General features: G+C 41.6%; 1 protein-coding gene across 1 annotated transcript in view; it reads right to left on the bottom strand.

The window, feature by feature from the left end:
- PTK2 (protein tyrosine kinase 2) overlaps positions 1–22,368 on the bottom strand; it is a 190,477-nt gene extending 168,109 nt beyond the window's left edge. The window contains exons 1-2 of the mRNA XM_032676611.1: positions 22,227–22,368; positions 7,148–7,206 (exon numbers count right to left, since the gene is read on the bottom strand). The gene's annotated coding sequence lies outside the window, so the exon portion shown is untranslated. The remainder of the gene's footprint in view (positions 1–7,147; positions 7,207–22,226) is intronic.
- Positions 22,369–26,039: the final 3,671 nt, after the last annotated feature.

The raw sequence follows: 26,039 nt of genomic DNA, 5'->3' as shown, positions 1-26,039 counted from the left end.
AAACAACCTGAATTGTTCTGTTTAAAATAACTAGGATACAATACAGTTCAGATTCCTGGGAATATTACAACTAGCAAAGACTACAATATGAAAAGACTTTCAGAAAGAAGAGAAAGTTAAAATACATAAGTATTATACTATTAGAAAAATCATATAATAACCATTCATTCTGATATTGCTCTTACACAAGTCATTTAGAATAATGGAATAGGCAGAAGGAAAAACTCTATGATTACAGCTTCTCCAATTCCTTTGAACCTTAACACCCTCTACAATTCTGCCAGGCTTTTACCATCCTATCCTGAAAGTTCAGCTGAGTAGACTGATCCTGAAAGAGGGAAATGACAACACAACCACCTGCTTACAATACATACAAAAATAACCTGGGATGCCAAACTTGGAGTCCTGTTGACAACCGTGACTTTTTAAGTGCCCTTTAGCTCTGCACAATCTAAATACTATTTTACTAAAATAAGAAATGACCTTTTTTCTAATGGGAAACCCAGTCAGCAATTTAAAGACTGCACCGTCCCCAGCACAGCTGGGAGTGGAGTGTTACAATAAACCTCCCACGTGTTGTTAAAGGGCACAATTTCAGTGGTACCTGGGACAAATATTAACTTCTGCCAGGTGATCAAGGCTCCCTCTTGGTACAGAGCATTTTCTCTCATTTAAAGCATTCATTTTTGGATGCAGTTATAGTCTGTTATTGCATTCACGTGTCCACTTCACCCTCCTTAATAAGGAAACTCTGCCCAAGCTACTTTTGTCTGGACTCTTGACAGGGAATTCAAGTTGCCTGCTTTACTTCTTGCCAAGGAAAAGAGTACTGACCCACATCTACTGCTCAGAAACAAATCATATCACTTCTGACAGTCACCTACTCTGTACCCAAGACAGCAGTATGTGTGGGCAGTACATAATATAATAAACAATAAACCACGATTTTTGCTAATTCTGGCTACCGTAAATAGATTTAATGAAATTCAAGCCCATGAAAACATAGCATCTTTATTTCAAAAACTCAGTGGTTTCAAAAGAAATTGGTATCTACAGAATTATGATGCATTAGGAAGATTTATGCAACTCAAGGAATACGGAATAACCAAACCTAATTATCTACAAGTATCTAGGCATAAGAGGGAATCAGGCTGATTGGAAGGGTTTTATACTGGGTGTTCACATATCCCTGATGTGTCTTATAAACACATGAGAAGGAAAGGTGTCAAATCAGAGGCTTCCAACACCATCCTATGGTTTTCCACCAGCTTTACAACTAGGAAAGAATAACCAACCCTGCATAAACCAAGTGAGATTTACCAGGAAGGCAGTAATACCACAGAAAATCTTCAGAATTTAGTGAATCAAAAGTGAACAAGAGCTACTGAGACTACTGAGAGAAGGGGCAAAATAAATAAAAAAGTAGTAGTATATTGGGACTTGTGAACAAGGTGTGCCAAACCTAAGGGAGACGAGTAATGGTTTCACTTCATACAGTGCCGATAAGGCTGAAATATCAAGTTCCACTTTGAGCACAGCACAGCATTTACAAGCCCTGAGCTTCCTGAGGAGTGGAATTCCCTGCCTCCCAGGCACTACTAATTAAAACACGATTCAGGAAGTGAACTCCAGCCCGCTTCCCTTCAGAGGAAGTTCTCCATGAACGTCTGCCAGGAAACAACCCAGATCCTTCCCCTACCACCGCACACACAGACAGACCTTGGCAGCCCCTGGCTTGTCCCTTGCTGCTCCTGCTGCCCATCAGGCTGGACGGTATTTTTTTTTCACCATATTTTATGACCTGTCAGTACGTTTGTATCCACTAATGTTCCTTTTCTTGTGAGGATACTCAACACCCTGCCCCACAACTACAACTCAAGATGCTACACCAGTAGCAAACACTGATCCCAAAGGACAACAGGAAGCCTGGAAAGCCTAACTCGGTTTTAAAGGTAAAAATGGGAATTTTTGATCCTTGCTTTGAATTAGATAACAGCCAGTACAGACCTCAACCATTCGCCAAAATACAGGATCAAAGGACAATTATACATTACCAGGGAGCAAATGAAGTACTCTGAAAGAAGCAGAGCAACAGACTTTACTGCAGGTAATAAATAAAATACCATTATTTGCATCTGCCATTTAAACAGCCTGGAAGGGAGCAGCAGCAGCACTGCATGGCCATCCCTGGCATCATCAGCATGTGCTGCTACAGGCTCCTCCAAGTCACACTGCAGAGCAGCACTATTTACAGAGTCAGACTTTGTTTTGTGCTTTATATTTGCCTATCCACATATACCAGGAGGATTAACAACCAAAACAAATAACTGGTTTGGTATACAGAAGATCTTTGGCACCTCCAAAGGGAAAACTAAAGTTCTACTTCATTCTATCTCGATAACATATTCCAAGATAATCCTGACAGGCTGAGGTTTTATTCAACTCCACTGAGGGATGGGACATAAATTAAAGAGAATATCACAAGCACTGAAATTTATTTCCCTCAGCCCCCTTTCTTCTCTGTAAGAGACAACAGTTGCTCTGGGGACAGGCTGAGGAGTATCAACTATGCTGAGCAAAGGCTGGGACAGAGCTCAGAAAGGCACTGGGCACCACGTGGAATGTCTTGTGTTTCTTACTTCCAAGTTTATTGGTTTTAAAACCCTGGTGGCGCCTGTCAGCACAGACAGAGCACAGAGCCCTTCCCAGGAAGGGCCCAGCCAGAGAGAAGAGCATGTTCTGTACCCAACTCACACACGTGGCAGCCCAGCCTGCCTGGAAGCAGCTTATCATAACTTTGGTGGCAAAGTAAATCTTTCTCCAATGACCCAGAAGTCCAGAATAACAAACCAGCCAGCAATCCCAGCAAAATTCCACTTCCAGAAGCCAGGAGGAGCTATAAGCATGTAGGTGTTACTGGGAAGGAGCAACATCCATTAATTAGCCTTACACTTGAGAACAGTGGTTGTTCCTTACAGTCTTAAGCACCAACTGAAGTCTTTTTAAACAAATTTTGTATCAAGAAGGGAAAATCCCCAAATGTATTAAAATGAAATTACATGTCTAACATCCAAAATACACAAAACCCCATAGGGATGTGTTTCTAGCCATAAGAGATAAAAGGAACATTAATTTCCCCATCTGTTATACTGTATTTAAGCAAGTGTTATGTTGGATGCAACAAGGTTTCTCATCATCTACTAGTTTAACTCCAGCTGAAATAGAACTGTACAGTTGGAAGGCACCTGAAGTCACTTGCAGTAGAGACACAATCCAGAGAACACCTTCTAGGAGCTGCCTCTTAGGTGGAAGTGCTGGTACCACCTACTGTCAATGGCTGACCAGTACGTTTGAAATCACACAATAAGTAAAATTACATGTGCTTTTATTTACAGAATGCCTGCAGCAATTCCATGCTCCAACACTGGCCTGAGGAGTAAGTCAGAACTGTAAAGTTAACAGAACTGCTGCTCGTATCCCGTCCTATCAATAGGTGTCTTCTGCACACACTAATTACGAATCATGGAATTACTATGGTTGGAAAAGACCTCTAAGACCATCGAGTCCAACCATCAACCCAGCACTGCCAAGGCCGCTACTGAACCATGTCCTCAAGTGCCACATCTGCACATCTTTTAAAGACTTCCAGGGATAGCAACTCCCCCACTGACCTGGGCAGACTGTTCCAATAAACACCTTTCTGGTGAAGAAACTGCTCCTCATATCCAACCTAAACCTCCCCTGCTGCAACTTGAGGCCATTTCCTCTTGTCCTGTCACTTGTTACCTGGGAGATTGACCCCGACCTGGCTACCACCTCCTTTCAGGGAGTTGTAGAGAGTGAGAAGGTCCGTCCCTCCTGGAGACAAAGGCTCCTTTTCTCCAGGCTGAGCTCCCCCAGCTGCTCAGTGTCTTTCTTGTCCTGAGGGGCCCAGAACTGGACACAGGATTTGAGCTGTGGCCTCACCAGTGCCCAGCCCAGAGGGACAATCCCTGCCCCGAGTCCTGCTGCCCCACTATTGCTGGTACAGTCCAGGTGCCATTGCCCTTCTTGCCCACCTGGGCACCCCTGGGCTCATGTTCAGCTGCTGTAAACCACCATCCCCAGGTCCTTCCCCAGTGGGCAGCTTTCCAGCCACTCTGCCCCCACCTTGGAGTGCTGCAGGGGGATGTTGTGACCCAAGGGCAGGACCCAGCACTCTGCCTTGTTGAACCTTTTTTGGCCTTGGCCCATTGATCCAGCCTGTCCAGATGTTCTGCAGAGCCTTCCTGCCCTCCAGCAGATCAACACTCCCACCCAACTTGCTGTCACAGCTGCAAACTTGCTGGGAGTGCCCTCAAACCCCTCATCCAGATCACTGATAAGGATATTAAACAGGGCTGGCCCAAACACAGCCTTGGGGAACCCCACTGGTGACCAGGTAATCAGAGTAAATACCAGCATCAGGAAGAAGACAGAACATTGTATGAGCTGAAGCAACTAAGTGTCACCTACGCATTCAGGGTTTCTGGATGACCCCAGCAGAGTCACCAAGTTCCCTGCAATCACCAAGCTCTTCTTTCATGGACATGTCTTGACACCTGGGGGGTTAAACAGATCTGCCAAGTAATTCCAGGTGTTATTCAAATCAGTGAGAGCTCCACTTTGAGTGTGAATTTTAAGTGTTACAACAAAAAAAGGCATGTCTAAGCAGGGACCTAAAATTAAACTCTTTCATCCCAAGTTCTGTGACTCCATCCAATACAAACACTAATACCAATACAAATACTAATAATACCATAAGATGAATGGGTGAAGCCACCACTATCACAGCAAACTTAACAGGAAAAATCCATCCTGTAAGAGGAGGGCTTGAACACTGCCATGAATAGACAAGGATATTTTGGGACCAAACAGGTAGTGGTTCTGTGGAACAAAGTATGTGATTACATAATGGAAAGACTATCGTGACATAGGTAGGAGTTTGAATTTTTGCACTACAAATACAAGGCTTAAAATAACAGTTTATAAAGTAGCTGAATAAGCAGGAGATCCAGTACACTTTTTCTGTCATTTCCACTGGAACTGTCATTCTAGTATTTGCATATACAACACCACTTTCAAAGAGTAAGTAGCACTAATCTCTTGCTCCTGCCAAATCCCCAGCCAGAAGAAAATTCACAGATTTAACGTAAACCTGACAAGTCAGAAGTACTTGCAATTTATATTTAAGATTTTTCACTGTTTCCTCTTACTCTACATTGTAATTCACAGCCTTGTTGTGAACCCTGGGCTGGTTTTCCATAAAGTCTTATCTAGGCAGGTAGTGCAAGGTATTTACCTAACAAACTAATAAATACTTGGTTGTCATGGTTTGACCAGGATATGACTCACTCGGAACCACAGATCCCAGAGAGCAAATGGCTACAGTTCACAAAACATACAAGTGTGCTTTTTTGCTTATGACATCACAACAGTCAGAGCTGCTCCTTTTAAAAGGTCAAACAAAATTAAAGGAAGCACGAAAAAAAGGCCTGAAATCACAGGTCTGATTTGGAGGCCTTTATATATGATTGTAGTGGTTTGGACAAAAAAAGTGAAGAGGGGCCTGTCCTGCTCCCACCATCCCCTTCCTTATTTTCTAGATTTCCCACGTTATTAGTTTTTCATGTTCAGAAAATATTTTTAAAGTGTCTGGGTTTCCATACGAATCATAAGTCAATTAATATGAGACATAAGGCAACAAATTTTAGTCCTAATTGATAAAAATATCAGTACTGGAGCTTTTTCTTCCAACTGAAATACTTTGGGCTATTTCCAATTTATGTGACAAAACGGAAGATTTTTTTAAACCATTCAGCTTGTTCTTTGGAGTAGTGAGAATAGATGGAATTTCTTGGAAAAACTAATTGCATAATATAAACAATCATCATCCCATACCAGAAAAGAGAGAAATTGGAAAGGAGAAACAATTAGTCACCATAAACTTGAAAATTGAAGTTTAAGAAAGGCTGACTACATCCAGAACACTCCTGAAGTAAACTACTGAAGAATAAAGATATCTACCCCTGCAAATTTAGATACTCAGGAAACACTAAGTGACTCTCTGCTGATTCCTGAAGATGCAAATATGGATCCAAGATCACAGTCTGAAGTCCCATTAGGGGCCTAGTCCACTTGAAAGTCAAGCAACCATATCTTTGTTCTCAAGTGTACTATACTCCAGGCAAGAACATTAATGAAACTAAAACAGGTGATATCAAAGTTTTAAATAAGGGTAATCACATCCAGAAGTTAGATTCAAAAGTGCACTTGAAGTAGCAGATTTTGTTACCTGTCAAAGCCTCAGCAATAGGAAAACAAATAATGTAATAGAGGCTCCCAAACCACCAACCACAGGGAGAGCTGTAGAAAGGGGGGAAACTGAACCACAAACAAACAAAAAAATCCAACAAGTTATTCTAGCCACACTCAAACCTAAGAATATTCCAAACATCCACATATATCAGCAGCAACAAAAGCAGAAGTCAGAAATACCAACTACAGTGAGGATCAAAACTGAAGTTTGCAAATATAACCATTCCCCCTGGGAGAATGGGGGTGTCAAAAGCAATCAATAAGGTAGGGAAACCAGAAATAAATTCCTGTCATACAAAAAATACTGTGGCTATAACTTTTTTGCTCCTGCTTACAGCTGATTACTTGAGATTAGGCCAAGTGCCCCTACAGCAAAGATGTGGCTTAAGACAAATTTTTTACGTGCTACAGAAAAGCAGAACATGAGATCAGATAATTATGAACATTCTGCTTCAAAGGTAGCAAGTGGGACTGGTCAGATAATTTCCAGCTGAGTGGTTTTGGTAGGTGAGCAAACACCTCACAAATTCCTCCCCTGCACTGTAAATGACTTGCTGCACAGCTCTGCCCACCTCTGTAGCCTGGGGCTGAGGGAAGGACCAGGGACAGCCTGCCAGGAAAAGGCCAGTTCCAGGAGGCTCAGGGAAAAGACAAACCAAGAAATTCTGTTATAACACCCATTGTTTAAGAATCAGGATTTTCAACAATAATAACAAGGAAAGAACAACAACAACAAAAAAATCTCAGCTTAACCTGTTTTACCCAGAGCAAAACTCTGTGAGACAATGAAATCATTAGTTGCTGTACATACCCTAAGTAGACTTTCCAGCTCTCAGCAGCAGGTGTTCAGTACAGGATGAAACATGAAATCTGAAATAAACATTTAGAATTCATTAGGATATTTTCTTAAATAATGTCAAAGTAGTCAAATATCCAAGAAACTGATATCCAAATAACTGATATTCTTGTTATGAAGACAAGATAACCTTCCTAAGGAACAAGCTGCAGTACACACCTTACTTTACAAGGGCAGATTATTTAGCTGAAAATCCTTAGGTAAAAACAAACAAACAAATAAGCCCCATAAAACCAAACACAAAAGTTCATAGAAGCCAAGGACTAACATTTGAACTCAAACCAGACATCTTAAAAAGCAAGTTACCTGAAATCTGCTTTCATGTTTGCATGAAAGCAAACTAAAAATTTCATAAATTATATGGATTTGTTGTTTTGAAGAAGGAGAAGGTTTAAAGAAGGATTCTGAAGTGAACCTTTAATATGGTTAACATACACTTAATGGCAACAACAATTGAGCAAGCATTGAAAACCCTGATGACTGATTCAGAACATTAGCAGCATCCAGATCTAGAATTAGAAAGTGCTTCCCTGGAAAATAAAAAAATGTGTGGGAGGAACTAGTGAAAAGCATTTATTTCCTCAGGGCATGTGCATCACAGGGCAGCCAAGCCAGTTTTCAGATGAAATAACAAATATACACAGATATTGCTCAACACATACGTAATACACCCTCCAGAAAGTTGTGATTTTGTGCCTTAAAGAAAACAATTGATCTGAAAGAATCCAGAACCAAATAATCCAGAGTTGGGTTTGCTACCTTGCTAGTTGTTTTTATTCTTTTGCCTTTCAAACAAATATATACTATAGGGACAAAGGCAGCACCAAGAGAAAGCCCAAGCTTACGTATTATGCACTTAAAACCAGAGTTCTAAGAACTGTTTCTGAACCTTTATTCACTTTAACTACTTAATTTTTCCCCACACACAAAGGCCACCAAAAGATTTCCACAAGAGAATCTGATGAGATAAAGCGAAACAAAAAGTTAAAATAATCTCTGCAGGGTTTCTTTTAAGAGTTCATCTAAGCTATAATAAACTGAAAAAAAAAAAAAAGAAAGCCAAAAACCTTGAATTTGTACATGAAAGCAAAAAAAAAAAAAAAAAGAGTCACAGACACTCACCTGAAACACACATCCATACCCTTGGGAAAAATATTACTTGCTTTTATGGTGGTACACAAGATGAATGGCACTGCCTCAAAATACTGATTTTATAGTTAACACAGAATCTGCCAGTTCAGACTGCTGTCCCATCCTCTCTGCCAGACTGAGTGCAAAACGACAGCTTTCCCCAGAATCACGTCTGCTCTGAATGTTTTTATGGAATTAGTCATGATTTGGGACAATTTGTAAAAACACCAAGGATTAACACAATGGGGATGATATCATGACAAGTCCTTTATGGAAAGGGAAATTGCTCATGAGACTGTTTCTCGGACTGAGAAACCCGTGCAGTTTTTGATTTAACTAAAGATGTTTTCTGATAAGGCAAAAGCAACTTTTCATTTCCAAGGCCAATAGTAATGATCTTTCCCTGCTCTGGGAAGTCACGTCATTAGCACCCTTAAAACATTTGTTAAAATAATTGTGTGTGTGACACCAGTGGACTTATACACAACATCAAAAATGTACCAAGCACAAATAATAGAAAAATATTATTTTAATTGCTGAGGCATCAATAATGCAAACACTTACAGGCATGTTAAATTTTCCACACAAGTTATCCCACTGATTTTCAATAGAACCATCCATGTGTGTAAAATTCAGTGTACAAATGCATGGCACTGTGATTTGATTTGATGTTGGATGGCAACCCCAGAGGACAGATAAAGGGCCTCTCGTTTGCTCATTAGAGAATAACACAGAGATGATCCAAACACAGGATCATTTCATCTCCTTTACACCAACAGCCATTTCCAGGTACACCTTCCCAATATTTGTTTTCACAGGTTACTTACTGATTTCTTTCATTTATCAGTTACTTAGGAAGCAAGTGGTGACAAGAACTCTCCCATGCTAGACTCAAGTTCGACCAGTTGCAACACTTCTTAAAAAAAAAAAACCAATTAGTTTCATTCTAATGGGGATAAAAGCTGAGAGCTTGTAAAGTGGTCAAAAGGAGAGTAAATGTAAAAAATGGTTTGGATTAAAGTATTGTGCTTATTTCAACTTTTTGTAAAAAAAAAAAAATCTCTATATATTACAATTTTTTTTTAAAGTAAAAAAATCAAATACATCTGCTCGGGGAGGGGGAGGATTTTTCATAGCTTTTGTAATTTCTCTACCTTTCTCCACATGGGAAAGGTTTTCAGTAAGGTCACAATATTTAGACGTTAAATCTAATATATTTTTTTTTAAAAAACTATTCCATTTGAAACTGGCTCTAAATACCTGTTTGATGCAGTTTGATTTGTTTCCTTATCTTGTCCTAGTTGTATTTCAGTTAAAAGATAAAGCATCTTATCTGGAGATCTAAATGCCTGAAATTCTAAGTTTTGTCCTCCAGTATCATTCTATTCCCTCTCCAGTTTGCCGCCTTCACCAAGCACACCACTGAGCCATAACCTAATGTCTACTATCCGAGAGTAAAAATCTTAAAATATCTTCTAGGCATGGAGCTCATTCCTCAGCTTTCTTATGGTTTTTTTCAGCTACCATTAAAGCTCCTCAGTCATGCTCTTCAAGAAAATTTGTCCCCTTCACTCTTTTCTCATCACTACATTAATTTAGTCTTCACAAATTCCTCTCCTTCCAAATCCTCCTCCCCGTTTCAACACAGAAATTCTTACAAAGAATTCAATGTAAATTCTTACACCTCAAACCTTATAAAGCTAAGGACGGGATTACTAAAGACCAACATTATTTGTTTCACTTCCCTCTCCTAATTCTGATTTGCAGCAACAAAGCAAATAAAGAATTTTATGCAATGCATCCTTTTTATCCTTATTTTATCCTTTTTATCCTGGTCTCTAATGATGCCCCTTTGGCACCACAGTAAGTCACAGGAAAACTTCACAAAGATCACAGTAGACAGGAAAGACTTCAAGAGCTCTGCCAGAGCAGGGAAAGAACAGAAACAACTGCTGGACAAGTAATATTTTCTTTAGCAGAGATGAGATAATTATAACTAAGTTATCTGCAGTTATTATTCCTGTTAGCTGTGCACAAACAACTGAATCCAGTGAACTTTGGCAGTCACGGAGCAACCATGAACTTAAATCTGTATTAGGGAATTGTACACTGGTCATTGGGAATTATTCTCCAGTCACCTCTTTTTAAGAGGCAGAAAAGATCTAAGCTTTAATTTTTTAAGAAGATAGTAAGTGAAGCATCCCATAGCTCTTTTGAGAAAATGCAGTCTGGATGAACATATATATTTCAGACACAAGGAAACGGGAAGAAGCAGCATTAGGGCGAGTTCAGACTGGACATTAGGAAAAAGTTCTTCACAGAGAGGGTGGTCAGTCACTGGAACAGGCTCCCCAGGAAAATGGTCATGGTACCAAGCTCTAGTTGGACTCAATGATCCTTATAGGGCCCTTCCAACTTGAGATATTCTATGATTCCACGTACATACACAGCTCCTCTACATCTCAAGCAACAAGGGCAACAGACCTGTCTGGAGCACTTTCAGCAGCAGTACCAAAAACACACCTATGCCAAAGAATAATACACCACAGCCCTGGGTACCATCTATTACCAAAGGACCTCTGGCCTGCAGGAAAAGCCCCAGAACTGCCACTGAATTCTAGACTAACTCAAAAGCATGGTTTGCATGGACACAATGCTGTGAAGATTTGATAATCTTGTTTCAGGATAACTGGTACACAATTACTGACTTCATCTTAACATTGCTTAGTGGCCTGGACACCAGAAGAACAAGGTCCATAAAGCAGAATTTGGTACAGACTCACTGGACCCAAACACAGATCCTAAGCATGTCACCCCAAATCACACCCATATGGCCACCATCAGCGGCACCACCAGTAGTTCTGCAGAATCTTTTAATCAGATAGTTGTAATTTAACTGGAGAAAGAAAGTCAAACTTCAGTAAGATATCAATTCTAAAGTATCAGTTCTAAGGTATCATACTAAAAACACACAAAGACAAAAAAAAAAAAAGAGTCCATACTTACTATCACCTCCTATTCATAAAACCCATCACACAAAATCTGCTATAAAGACACGGGTTTAACAGGGCAGAACACAAGTTTCACATAACACTTAAAACTGCTGTAACACAGACTCAGTCCAAAAAACTATCATATTTCAAGCAACAGCTGTGCATTAAGTACTCACATTATATGCACATGGGCACTGCTCTCCCCCTCCCCACTTCACTTTGACTGTGCTCCAAATCCTTTCTCAAACTCACCGCTTTCATCTCGTCTTTCCAAAACTGAGCTGGACTCAGCAACCCACAAGGTCCTGCCTTGTTTTACTCCTTCTAACAACTTCAAGAGTAAGGTAATAAAGGAAATGTGCTTTATGTACATTTATTTTCACAACTTGCTGCAGCCCTCACCCTTTCTGTACTTGCACTCTCTGATCTCTTCCTCGGTATAATATGACCAGTGTTCCTGCTCCCACTTGAGAATACTGGGGTTCAGTATCTATTTCAACAGAGGTAACAAAGGCTTTTGAAAGAAAGAACTTCAATGCAATCTTCATTCACATCCAAAAAGCCACACAGATAAATATGTTATAGAACTCCAAAATTTGTTTCCTAGGAAGGGAAGCTCTGCTTAACACTCTCTTCAGAGTGCTAAACTGTGGAACAGTTTAAAGGTTTTGTTTGCCTGTAAGAGAAGAAAAAGCTGATTCAGTTGTAAAATGAAGCCAACGATTCACACTCCTGTCTTGAAGAATTCCCTCTCCTCCTCTGATGAAAGGAGAGAAAGGCATAAAACTGGCTGTTGAAAGCCCTGGAACAGCGTGAGAGGAGCAGTTCTGCCGTCACACAAAGGAACTCCCCCCTTCTGCTGAGGCTGAATAAGCAGGGGTTTGTAGCCTGTGACACAACTAAACTTCTGCTTCACTTAAACCCGCAATTACTCATCTGTGCTGCACACCATCTTCTTCCAAAGGGGCCTAATCTTCGGAGGAAATTCACCTAGTTGTTTAATAAATTCACATAGCTAACAAATTTCCATCAACAAAAGAATAAAATCCAGAATCCTAAAGCTCAGTTTCTTATATAAATGAAACACTGACACGAACTCGAGGCAGGAAATGGAACAGAGGTGTATTCCATGTTATATCCCACTCCTTCTTTTGACTTCATTCTTTGACTAAGTTTTACAGAGGTTCTGACTGATATTTTTGTTTCCATCCACAACCCAAGACATACAGGTACTAAACTTAATCTAACATTCACAAAGTGTTCAAGAAGAGACCATGCCAGAATAATTCCACACATGCCATATACTTTTTTCCCCCCTGTTTCTCCTATAAACTTTAATCCTTAAACTGTATCATCAAAATACAAGGGCAAAATAAAAAGAATATTATTCACTTATGGAAATGGATTGATTTTTCCTGATAACCACTGATTAATTAATATGTCTAAAACAATTTCTGAACATAAGCACTAAGGAATGCAATAACACTGAAATCCTCCTCCCTGAAGGAGATCCACCCCTGTCACCAGTCAAAATCCCACAATTTACAAAGGACTAAACAAGAAGTCCATGTAAATCTGAAATTATTATCCCGATAATGAAGAGTTAATATCCAGTCTGATTAGGTGTTTTTATAACTGATTAAAGAGACTTTAACACAAATTACAACAAAGAGGCTTCCCTTTGCCTCCACACCACATAGGCGTTTTCTTAAATGATGTTTAGTTCCCCAGACCACAGCAAACAGCTTACAGAAGTTCATACACATTGCACAGATTCTTAGCTTTACCTTTTAGCTTAAAGGCTCTTTGAAAACTCCGATGCAGCACTGTTAGTTTCAGCAGCTTCTACCCCTAATTTTTTTTTTACCATAGTAATTAAAAAGCTATCAGCTCCATCCATTTACTCTTTCATAAGGATCATCTCAAATGCAGGCTGCTTCACTGGTACTGGTTGCCAGCAGCAGCTGGACCAGGTACAGCCAGCCATGATTACCACATTTTGTCTCCATACACATTTCCACTAAAGATTACTTAACTCTGTTTCCCAATCTCAGTAGTGACTTACTCCTTCCGTGACAAAATGCCAAGAAACAAACCTTAAGTCTGACTTACTTTAAAACAGATTAATTTGAGTTATGATTAAGAGGAAGCATAATCACCAAAACATCAAAATACAAATTATCATCTTCAAGAGCTAAAGACTGTCAGAGAAAGAAAGTATAGAGTCACCAGAAGTTCCTATTATTCTAAAAACAAAGCTCGGTTTCCTAATATTTAATAATATGTAGTCATTCTTATTCCTTTGGTAATTACCAAAAAGAATGAGAAAAGTCATCCTAAGGCCACTTTATTAACTTGCTTACACGGTTTACAATTTTTGCATGTTTTCTGCTGTGAAATTTGCAAGCATATGGTAAAATGGCAACTAATTGTTCTAATATCAGTAACCAGTTCATAATTCTGTTTTCCAAGCCACATCCAGGTAACATCTGCATCTACTGAAGAACATGACAGTTTCATGTATAGAGAAGTTCTTCTCTCCGTGACCTTTACAACCTTCCACAAAAAGGAAAATAAGCTACTTTGACTACAGAAAATTCCCATCAAAGCTGCACAATCTCAGGCAAAACCTGCCAAGATAACAGATAGGACGCGGTTGCACGAGCTCCGAGAAAACTCTCGGTTGCTGGGGATACTGTCAACCACCACCTGATTATCACCATCAACCTGGAAATAACAACCCCACATTCATTACCTGTTCACATCACTAAAATCAGTGGATAGGACTTCAGAGGTCACCTTGTCAAGCTGCCCCTCCTAACGTAGGAATAAACAGCAGGAATAAACAGCATTCCCTTCCTGACAGATGTCCAATTTGTTCTTAAAGACTGTCAGGGACGAGTCCCTTCTCTAATCTACAATTGTTTGTTATTAGAGGTCTTGCTCCCTAAGTAAAGTAACCCAAGTCTTCAGTCCTATTATTTAAATCAACTAATTCTCATTTTAGTCCCCTTAATCCTTTATCTTCTTCATCCTTGTAGTAGCCTAATGCATGTGAATAACTTAAAGACTACAAAGAGATAAGAAGTTAACATCTTAATTTGTTCAATTCTTGGGTGTCATATTCTCAGGCATCTTCTGCTACTAAAAGCATCCAAAAGAGGAAAACCCTTCCTCAGTGGCCGGTGCCCCAAACTCACAGAATTCTTACTAAATCCTACCAGTACTGAATTCAGCAGAACAACTACCTAAAGTATTTACCCCCTTGCTACACTACAGCAGAGTACTTCTTTTTCTGCACCAGTAGAACAAGGTTAACTGAGCACCCATCAATGAATAACCTGCACACTCCAGTCTACTCAGCTCTTGTACAACTTCAAAGGCATGTTTTGAGCAGACATTTGAACAACAAAATTCAAAACGCACTAAACAGTAGGAACAGAGGCTGCAGAGCTGAACAAGTACAGAAAACAGCCAGCTTTGTGATTTATACAAACTGAAGTGGAAATGACAAGATAATTAATAAACCAATTGAAATCTAGAAGCCTCTAGGATACAGTGCTTAAGCCTGGAATAGAAAATGAGAGCTGATAAAAATTCAGAATTACTTCTTTAGCCATTAATTAACAGCGTTCCCATAATGGAGCTGTTAACATCAGAGTAAGAAGTGAAAGTGTAATTTGTAACATTCGCAAAGAGCTTCACTGAGAGTGAGAGACCAGCACATGTCGGCAGCTTGTGAGGGTTGGCAGCGGAAAACGAGTTAAAAATGTAACAATATTAAATAGTGTTCACTACCATTAAGAATGGAATTTAAGCGATTAAAACCCTCCAACTTGTGGTTTATTACCCGGGACTTACATTTTTCTGTACGTGTTATCAATCAGCCTTTTTTCCTTCCCTACCTGTAAAATAAAATGCCTTTTATTTAGCAAATGCAGTTCTGAGTGAGGCATCATGAGCACAATGACCATGTGGATTAACTGCAGTGGCCATGCCAAGGTTCATTCCAAGCAGTGAGATGGCACCTTAAATTAACAACTCAGATCCAACATCATGGGTTCTACTTCTCCCTGTGATGGGCACTTGAAACCCCTTCCCAGAAAGCACTTCAGAACTGACATGTGTTTCTGTGCCAGGGTTCACTGTCCTTATTTTAAAGGGGAATAAAAACCTGCACAGCAGCTGAATTAGTTCTGCCATCAAAAGGAAAAGGAGAAGCCACAGAAGAAATAGAAACAAAATTCTTGTCTCAACTTCCGATATTGTGGTTGTATCAGTGTTTCCCATCTCTCTGCACCACTGGTTGACAGAACCAGTGCTATCAGGCATGAAAGGTCCTGGGCAGTGGCAAAAATACAAGAATACCTCCATCAAGTCCTGGAACTTGCAGGGGGAAAAGAGGAAGAAAGGGAGGTAAGGACTAATAGAAGATTAAAGTGTGAAGCTCATCTCTTCACACAAAGTTAGTTCCAAAAGCTGTTGGAAGGTACCTGTTATACGTTACTTTTGTGTGCTACTGTCTAGACTGTAAAATCCATTGTGGACCTCTGCTTTTAAACAGCTTCCACTACAGAAAAGCATCAGTAAAGCACCAAAGAGGATAAAGGAGGAGGCTGCTAAAACCTGAGGTACACACAGGCATAAAAGAATCACAAGAGCATTCAGCCACCAGCAAAAGGAATTTCTGCTTGAAAAGTGTATTAGAAACAGCAGGGGGAAAAAACCTGGTAAACAACTTGGTTGGTTAACCAAAAATAAAAAGGAACTGTACTCTTTTAAACACTAACTTTATTTTTCTTCTTTCTGTATTAACCTTTACTTGAAAAAAGTGAGCAATAAAAATTCCAATATTCTAAACCAGAACACAGACAATTTTCCCCTCAAAGGACAGGAAGATTAGAACTGCTTAGTTCAAAAAAATGGAAATCAAGAAGAGATACCTATGTGCAAATAAGAAAATGGTGGTAGATTTTATGTTTTCATGCTGTCTTTCATAGAAAAAGAATTTAAGAGATTGCCTAAAATCAGTAAGAGGAAATTCTCTTTTGAAGATCACAGAATTTCTCAATCTCAAAGCTACAGAGTATTACTGAGAACAAACTTGCCTCAGCATTCACACTGAACATAAAACCTACAAAAGACAGGATGAAACAGGTATTGATTGATGTAAATCTCCACCACTGGGTGTAATTCAGACATTGGGATTTATAAGTCTCTCACTAGTACCTTCAATAGCAGTAATGTTGAAGGCACTGCTAGGAAATTATTTATCAAATGCTGATGGAGCAGAAACCTTTCTGGCTACTGTACATCCCATGGACTGTATCAGTAAACACTCCATGCAGTGTTAAAGGCCTGGGAAAAGAAGTAGGTACCTGCATTCACAGCTGCAAAATGTATCATTTAACTCATTCTGAGCTGCTCCTAAACTAGACTTCTGGTACACCCCTGCAACCTCATTATTTGCAGCAAGAAAACAGGGAAGACCAGCAGCTCTTCCTTCCCTTATTAAGAAAAAAAAAAAATCATCTGCTGCTTCGAATCCTTCCCAGGAACTTCAGTGGGACTAAAGGAAAAATTATCTCTGCCTTCCAAAAACACTTTAGAGGCTCAGATGGTTTGCTCCCTCTGCCCTCCCCCAAATCAAAATAAAACAAAAGCAGGAATTGCACATTTTCATGTGTGGATAAACAATGCAAGGCCCTGGGTTGGCAGCAGGAAGCAGGAGCAGCTCAGAGTCAGCAGAGCCCTCTGACCTCCTTCTCACTGCCCCAGCTCTGGGAACAGCCTCAGTCACTTCTACCTCTGCAAAGGCAACAAGTGCCTCATGCAAGGACTCCTGACACTCACACTGGCTAAATGCTTCCAGATTTATTGTTCAGTGTACCTGGAACGACAGCACTGGCACAGAACATGTCATGTGTCACTGCTGTCTCCAGGACACTGATGCCCACATTTTGTTTATACATTTTTGGGCAAAAGGAAGGAAATTAGTCCAGGGTCTCTAAACGAGTTAAATTACAGTTCCGTGGGCAGGGAAAGGGTCAAGATTAATCTTAAGGATTAACTCTAAACTGGCCTATATTACATTCTATCAAGTTGGAACCCTGCAGCAAAAAAGAAACTGAGTTGAGCGTTTGTCAGGTCCCCTTCCCAGAGGGAAGCAACAGGAAGCTAACAAAGGCTACTTAAACCTCTTCCTTATGCCCCTTCTGCACTGAACACGACAAAAAGGGCAGAGGAACAATGCAGAGAGAGAGAGAAGGCAGGGAAAAAAAGTCTTGAAGTTATAGGGGACAAAGGAAATCCACTCCAGGAGAGTTTTACCAGCTCAGCCATGGACTGCTGCAGAGCTGAAGAAAATTTAAATGCACCCAAAATTCACATTAATGCAAGTGAGTCAGATGTTCTCTAACAAAGCCTGTTGTCTTCAGCATTTGTTATTTACTTCTTCCACTCTGATTTTCACTTGACAGAAGTTGCATTCAAACCTTTTAAATCAGATTTCAGAAACTATTCTCCAGTTTCATCCTGACAAACCACTGACACGACCACTGATCTTTATCTCCACATTTCACCCGGCACCTTCAGAGCCAGAGAGCATCAGTTTCTGTGGTTCTCCTGCCACCTCTGACATGCTGAAAGGTGTATGAACTGCTAAAATTTGCAAGGGGATGTTTGGAAAGCTCCCACACACCTGGGTAATCACAGCTGTCTCTCTGTGTCTGCTTTAAATACAAATCCAGAAAAATCAGATCAAGCCAGCTGGAGTTTTTTGTGCTTTTGGTTGTTTGATTATTTTTGTGATTTGGGTTTTTTTTTTAAATAAAAGACCTAACACTCAGAAGTCTGCCCAAATACAAGACTTGCATCCCAGTACCAGGAACACTTAATGCTGAACAAACAGCAAACACCTATCTTAGGAAGCCTACAAGTGGATAGAACACAAGTTACAAAGAAATGGGATAGGGAAAATAAAAATTCAAGCCTACAACCCCAAATCTGCAGGTTTTAAAGCCGTTCAGCCCTGAAATAGCCACTTTCTTCAACAGCTTTTCTGATTAGCCATTAACCATTGCCTCAAGATGGAGAGCAGGACATGAGTAACGAGAGCTTTCAGAAAGATCTACTTGATCATCTCCACAGAAGTTCTTCCTCTCCTACACCAGAAAAACCTATTTAAAACCAGAGAGTTACCCGGATATCAGGTTTTCCACTTGATTTCCCTTTCTTTCAGCTTCATGTTTTTGTAACACACACAATAAACCACACTCATGGAATACTGTGGTAGAACACACTGGATTTCCAAGGCTCCTAACTGGCAGCTATATACAAACCAAGAGACTCACTTGAAATTCCTAACAATTTACAAACTCTAATCTTGCATTAATCTGCATTCAGTTCTGGGGGCTTTTTTTCATTTAGAATAAAAAAGACAGCTTTTAACACATAACTATTCTGCAGAAGTTACTATTCAAGGAGTCAAGAATCACTTTAGCTCAGGTGCTAAATAAATGCATTCAAAACTGATTTTTAAGAGTGTTCCTGTACCATTTCTGCTCTTATTCAATACAAGAGCTCAAAGTCACACAGTAAGGGTTTGTTTGTTGCAGTTTTTAAAATCCTGACCTCTAATTAAAACCTTCCCAAGAAATTAAGTCAGTATGTCCATGTTTTCAATGGTACTTGAAACTTCAGAACTGCACTAACACAAGATAAGAGGAAACACACATTTAGTCTGAAAACCGCATCTGATGGAGCCAAATGTCAGTCAAACTTCACTGACAGCTCTCCCAAACGAGGACTCAGAAGCTTTCTGGTAAGAAGTAAATAAATCCCATGTTTTCACTGCTACCATCCCAGAGTGGCAGCTGTAACACAAGGAAACAGATACAGAAGATGAATTCCAGCACAAGAGTGTAATTTTTAATTACCTTCAGCCCATTTACTGAAATTTATCCGGAATGTGAAAATACATTTTTTGCAATAATCTGCAACAGAGTAAAGGTACAAATGTTCAATTTAAGACAAAAAAATATGCAAGACTATTCATGTCTTGTATGGTTTTATATAGATTTAACAGCAAAATTACAACTTATTAATAGTTACCAGCATTCTTCAAAACTGCACTTTGAGAAGACAGAAAGTTCTCTCTCTCACAGTGAAAAGAACTTTTCCATAAATCCCAAAAGGTATAAAATGAATGAGAATAGCCTGTATTGTTACTATGACTGTTGTATCAAAATAAAGAACATACTGCTACACACAGTAATGCCTACCAGGGGAAGAAAAATATGATGATTTTGTTATACAAATGGCAAGAAATAAAACTTATTGATTCTTGAGTTACATTCTTACTGAAAAAAAACCCTACCACATTTATAGATGCATTCAAAAACAGAAGACAATCTCTCGAACCACCAAAGCCACCTCTTTTACTACTTAATCTCTAAAAAGCACTCCTGCTTTTCTCTCCTATCATCCCCCAAAATATTAGCTCGGTGGAGCTCACAAAACCAAGATCCCCCATTCATTAGTCAGCACATGGTAAACCATTGTATTAGCAAAAATAAGCCCTTTCCACAACACGTAACATATTTTGGAGCAAAGTCACATCACCAGATACCCAGAAGTGGAACCATTTTTAACGCTATTTCAACAAATTACACATTCAAGACACAAGAGTGCTACTCTAAGAATACTCCTTTCTGGATGAAGTATTCCAATACACTACTAGTTGATTGCTGTGTCACTACATATACTTAGTACCTTTAATAATACCCAAGGCTGAGGCCAAATAAAGCTTAGAGCTTTTGACAAATAAGCACTGTGTCATTTTCCTTTCATGTGTACATTTTAACCTTCCTGAAAAATAAAAGGTCAACCAACACAAACATCAATCCCAGCCATGTTCTACAAAAACTGCATTTAAGACAGAACAGCGCAAAAGACAAATTAATTTCAGGACTTTTTTTCCCTTGTTGAATTGCCTGTAGAGTTTACAGTCCAGTTTACAGTCCGCTCCTTCTTTGGGTTTTTTTTTGTTTGTTCTGTTAACAGGACACCTGATTTTAGATCCATTAAATTTACTTCATGGGGCAATTTCAAAGGTACACACACACATTCTGTACAGAATCTCATCCACAAAACTTGATTTAAGAACTCCAAGGGCTGTGGTCCCCATCCCAAATCACACCACATAGGCAAAGGTGTTCCAACAAAGATTGGAGGTAGGATAACAACCTGATTTCAGGGGGTAACAAAAAAGTGGAAAAAGGAAGTGGTGGAATTTTGGACAACATCAGTGAGATAATAAACAATATAAATTCTAATATTTCTGGCCCCAATCCAGTTGTGCTCTTGACCTTACCCAGGTTTAACAGAACCAGAGATGATAAAGGAAGATTAGCTTTGAAGAATATGGGACTTTCCCAATTAATACAGTGGAAATAAAAAAAAATATACCAAACAACCAAATGCCAAAGGAGTGTGCATTTTAAAGGGACAGTGCAATACCATTTCACTTTTAAGCTAACATTTACATTAAATAATTCAATATGAATCTCCAAGTGTTTCTCCTTTCAAGTGAACTTTTTATTCAGTGCATTTACTCCAGCACAGTATCTTACCCCAATGAAATTGCCAAAAACTGAGCTGCAGGCTGATGCTGCTCCAGTGCCAGGGCCTGCAGGATACACTCAGCACTGGAATAGGATTGACTGCAAGCCAGCTAACACAGAAACGATACAGGGAACAGCGCTTCAGCCAGCAAACAACAAAAAAAGAATGGGAAATCAAACAGAAAAGACTCTCCCTTGTTCCAAAAAAGCATCATTTGAGTACAGGAGGTCTGGGAAGAGAATGGATGTGAGAACTGGCAATGTACAGCACATGCTTCAGAATTAGTCGCGGGGATTTGGAGGAGAACGATTCCCTGTTACAGCTGCAGGAGTGCAGTTCTCACTGTACTCCAAAAATCAGGTTTACAACCGGATAAAGAAAAAATATCAGATTTCTCCAAGAAGTGCAAAGGCTCCTCCATCTGACCCAACTCGTGTGGCACCACCGAGTCGCCCAAAATCCACGCTGAGGGAGCACTTGCTCCCCTTCCCCGCTCCAGATGCCGGAGGCTGTGCCCGGGTTAAGGGCTGGGGACCAAAGCGCTGCCCCCGATTCCCTTCGGATCACACCGTCCCAGCGACAGCAGTAAGAGAGCAAACCAAAATTAAACCCCCAAAAACCCCACACATCTAAAAAAAAACCCCCAAACCCCCAAAAGAAGGAACCTCAACCACTTCCCCTGCGCTCCCACCCCGGCTCCGAGCGGCAGCCGCGGATTTACGCGCCCGCCTGGGGAGGGGAAGGGGCAAGCCCGGCACAGCCCGGCTCCGGCAGCGAGGGGACACCTCCTCCTCCTCCTCCCTTCCCTTTCCCTTTGTTTACTTTGCGGACCGTCCCGCTCCACCTCGCCGCCTCCCGACACATCCGGTGGGACCGGCCGGGAATGCGGGGCGGGCAGGGCGGAGGGGGCGGCCGGATCCCCCCCGGGAGGGGGACGGGGCAGGCGGGGCACCACTGACCTCTCCCCGCAGCCTCCTCCTCTCCCATCCCCTTCCCAGCCTGCCCTTCCCGGGCAAGGAAGCGGCTCTGACCGGAGACCCCTCAGCCCACCCCCCTGCGCCCCGGTGTCCGCGGCGGCCCCTCCCCGGGGACACGGGAACGGGCGGCACCGGGGACAACCTTCCCTTCCCTGCGAAGCCGCCGCCGCCGCTCCACGAGCCCGGGTGGGTGGAGGGGGAGACAAGGAAGGAGCCGCCGCTGCCCCCGCTGCGCCCCCTCCCCGCGATGTAAAACCGGGGCCGCTCCGCCCGTCCCCTCCCCGGGCAGCCCCCGCCGCCCGCACTCACCGCGCTGCGGGCACGGCCGCCTCCGGGGCCGCGGCCAGGAGGAGAAGCAGCGGAGGAGGAGCAGGACGAGAAGGCTCCGGAGGGTCTGCGCGAACAGTGCCGCCTCCCTCCCTCTTTCCCTCCCTCCCTCCTTCCCTGTCTCCCCGCCCTCCCGGCGCGCTGCACCATGGGATGCGCCGCTGCCCCCCCACAACATGGCCGCGGGGGGGTCACGGTGCCGCCCCTCAGGGACCGGAGCGAGGGAGGGTGAGATGTCCCGTCCCCCCTCCCGCCTCATGGCTCTGCTCTCACACACTCCCTCCCTCCTTCCTTGCTTCCCCGAGGCAGCGCGGATCCTGGCGGGATCTGGCTAATTCGCTCGGGAAGAGGCGAAGTTTAACCCCTTGTCCTCGCTCAGTGACACCAGCTGGCACAGTTGTTCTCTTGTTCCTAAGCTGGGATGTTCCAGTTGTGGAGTTTCCCTCGTCGGAAATATTCCAGAACCGTCTGGATGCAATCCTGTTACATGTGCTTTGGCATGACCCTGCTGGAGCAGGGGAGTTGGACCTACTGTGGTCCCTTCCAACCTGCCCCATTCCGTGATTCTGTGACTTCAGACTTAGGTTACTGAATATACTCGATGACCAATGAGCACTCAAACTTTGTGTTCATATTTAAGTAAATTTTCCTTGAAAGAAAATATCAGAGAATCATGGAATGGGTCGGGTTGGAAGGGACCACAGTGACTCCAACCTCCCTGCTCCAGCAGAGTCATCCTGGAGCACATGGCACAGGGTTGTGTCCGGACAGTTCTGGAATATCTCCAGTCAGGGAGACTCCACACCTTCTGTGGGCAACCTGTTCAGTGCTTGGTCACTGCACAGTAAAGAAGTTTTTCCCAATATTCAGGTGGAACTTCCTGGGCATGAGTTTCTGCTTGTTGCCTTTTGTCCCATTGCTGGGCACTCCTGAGCAGAGCCTGGTCCATCCTCTGCCCCCTCCCTGCAGACACTGACAGACATGGATGAGGTCCCCTCTCAGTCATCTCTTCCCAGGACTGAACAGGCCTAACACCCTCAGCCTTTCCCTGTAAGAGAGATGCTCCAGTCCTTTAATCGTATTTAGTTGCCCTCCATTGGACTTGCTCCAGGAGCTCCATGTCTCTCTTGTACAGAGGAGCCCAGAACCGGACACAGCACTCCAGATGAAATGTGGGAGTTGTCCTCTTTTCTCAGGCAACCAGCAACAGGACAAGAGGAAATGGCCTCAAGCTGCACCAGGGAAGGTTCAGGTTGGACATCAGGAAGAACTTCACGGAAAGGGTTGTCAAGCATTGGAAGGGGTTGCCCAGGGAACAGGTTGGATGTGTTCCTGGATGTGTTCAAGAAACAACTGGATGTGGCTCTTAGTGCTGTAGTTTAGTTGCCAGTCACAGGCTGGACTCAATGATCTTGGGGGTCTTTTCCAACCTGAATGAGTCTGTGATTCTGTGAAATAGCCATTGAAATGTCTCAGTCTATCACTTACCTCTAGAGGCAGCTGAACTCGGGTTTTGTTCTCCTGAGATCAGGAGATCTTCTCAGCCCCAGGCTGCCGGAACTTGGGCAGATCCTGAACCTCCACCTCTGGAAGTTACAGAGTATGTGGACACTGGAGGGACCCACCAGCATCATAAAGTCCAATTCCCGGACTGCATCTTGGTTTGGTTTAAGCCCATCTACAGCTGAGCCTACTGGGCAGCCTTAGGGTTGATGGAGAATTAATCAATATAATCAATGGCACTTGGGATGTGATTCCGCTGATCAAACATGGGCAGTTTACTTCAGGGTAACCAAATCACACTCTTAAACTTGCCTATGTTTATAAGTTTTCCAGGCACTATAAAGAAACTCAAGGTAAAGATGCAAAACAGGTAGGGATCTAGACTATGAATACAGATTTTCAGTTGAATCCCACCTAAAATCTCCCAAGCCCCTCCAGGAGCGAAACCATTAAGCAAGCTCTGGATGTGAAACAAATGCATTAAGCACCATGTAAAAATAATTCCTAGAAACTCTCTTTTAAACAGCAGTACAGTATTCCCATCAATCCTTTATGGAAATGCTGGGCCATTAAGGGAGGGTCCTCCAACCAGCAGGCTGTTGGATATCCTGGAGACAGGATAGAAAATACGCTCTACCCTTTCTACTGAATGAAGCTGGACCACTGTGCAGAAATGAAGGAAGGAAGGAAGGAAGGAAGGAAGAATGATTTCAGTTATTTTATAATTATTGGTCTTGGGATCACTATTGATGCTCTTGCCAGAAAAGATAGAAATGTGCTAATTAAAATTACTGATGACAGAAAGTTGGGAGACATCAATAAAGAGGATGTTCATGGTAACACACAGGAAAAATCAAATGCTCTTGAGGACTGGGATAGCAAAAATGGAAGGAAATGCATGAGTAAAACAGGAGTCTGTGTTCTGATTAATATACAGGGAAGGGGTGGTATAAATACTGGAAATAAAGAACAAATAGAGAAAGTAGATGGGAAAATGGAGTTTCATAAATTTTTATGATACAGTTGTTAGCAACAGCAGGGAACTGCATTAAATGACAATTCCCAGCATTTGATCCCATTTACTAATCATTTCTCCTCTGTCTCAGCCTTCACCCAAAGATGTCAAGCCTCTAAGTAAACTTGAGAAGAAGATAGTTGTCCCCATTTTTCACAGTGGAAGGCTGAGACAGCATTTGAGTTGCCAAATTCACACATTACTCAGTGGATGAACAGGCCTCCTCTCCAGAGCTGTATCCTACACGTTCAGGAGGGCAGCAATACCTCCTTTGTGTCAAGCACAGTATGTCCTATAGATTTTATATGCAGGTTTACTAAACATTCTTCATTTAGGTGTCTTTTCAAATGTCCTTTCTTTAATAAATAATTATTATTCCTGTGTTCTTAGAACTTCATGCTCTGCAGTTTCTCTGGGCAACATCAGTGTACTAATTCTCTCCACTTTACAGGTGGAAAAACTATTCAGAGATATTTGGGTGATTTATGGAGGAGACAGAATAAAGCCAGAGCAATGGTAGAGCTGTGAATCTGATTCTTAAATTCTGTTCTGTCTTTTGTATTTACAACATTTTCGTATGGAAAAGAAGGATGCTGTCTGAACTCCCCGGAATTCAGCTTTCCCATTGGTTTTAATGGGATGAAGGCAAGCCCAAAATAATCTATCAAAATGATGGTTTGTAGCAATTCCTGAAAAGTCTCTGTTTCAGGTCTTGGTGACAATTTTTTGTTGGTTTCTTATTGCTTCCTTTCATCAGCAAAATGCTTGTAAAAGCAGAAACCTTCAGCAACACACTGATAAAAATGCTAGGGAATCTTTCTCATGTCACAGAATGCAATTTTTAGTCAAATGTAGAGAAAGTTCCATAAAAGCTGATGATATGAGCACTCAGCTGGGAGAGGGGAGCTGTGGTGATGTCCAGTGAAAAGTTACTTGATTATCCAAAATGTTAATTTCAGCAGAAAGTCAGGAGGGGTGAGCAGGATGATAGTCACGGCTTCTGTAAGGACTATCAGGCATCCACATACAAAGCTCTGCCTTCCTTCCCCCCCTCCAACTTCAGGACCTCATCCAAACTAATGAAAAAGGCACTTCCAGTAGCTCTTCCGTCTGTCCATCCATCCTACTTATTGAGAATCCAGTGAATCACTCTCTGATTACCCCTATTTTTCTCAATTAACTAAGGGAAAGCCTTGGTAATTAACCTAAATCTTTACACAGCTAAACTTTTATAAGTTGTGACTTGCCCCTTTGTATTCCAAGATTCTTGTTTTCTT

This window comes from Chiroxiphia lanceolata, chromosome 1 (assembly GCF_009829145.1).
Source record: "Chiroxiphia lanceolata isolate bChiLan1 chromosome 1, bChiLan1.pri, whole genome shotgun sequence".
Taxonomy (NCBI): Eukaryota; Metazoa; Chordata; class Aves; order Passeriformes; family Pipridae; genus Chiroxiphia; species Chiroxiphia lanceolata.
This window is presented reverse-complemented; position numbering and strand designations above follow the sequence as displayed.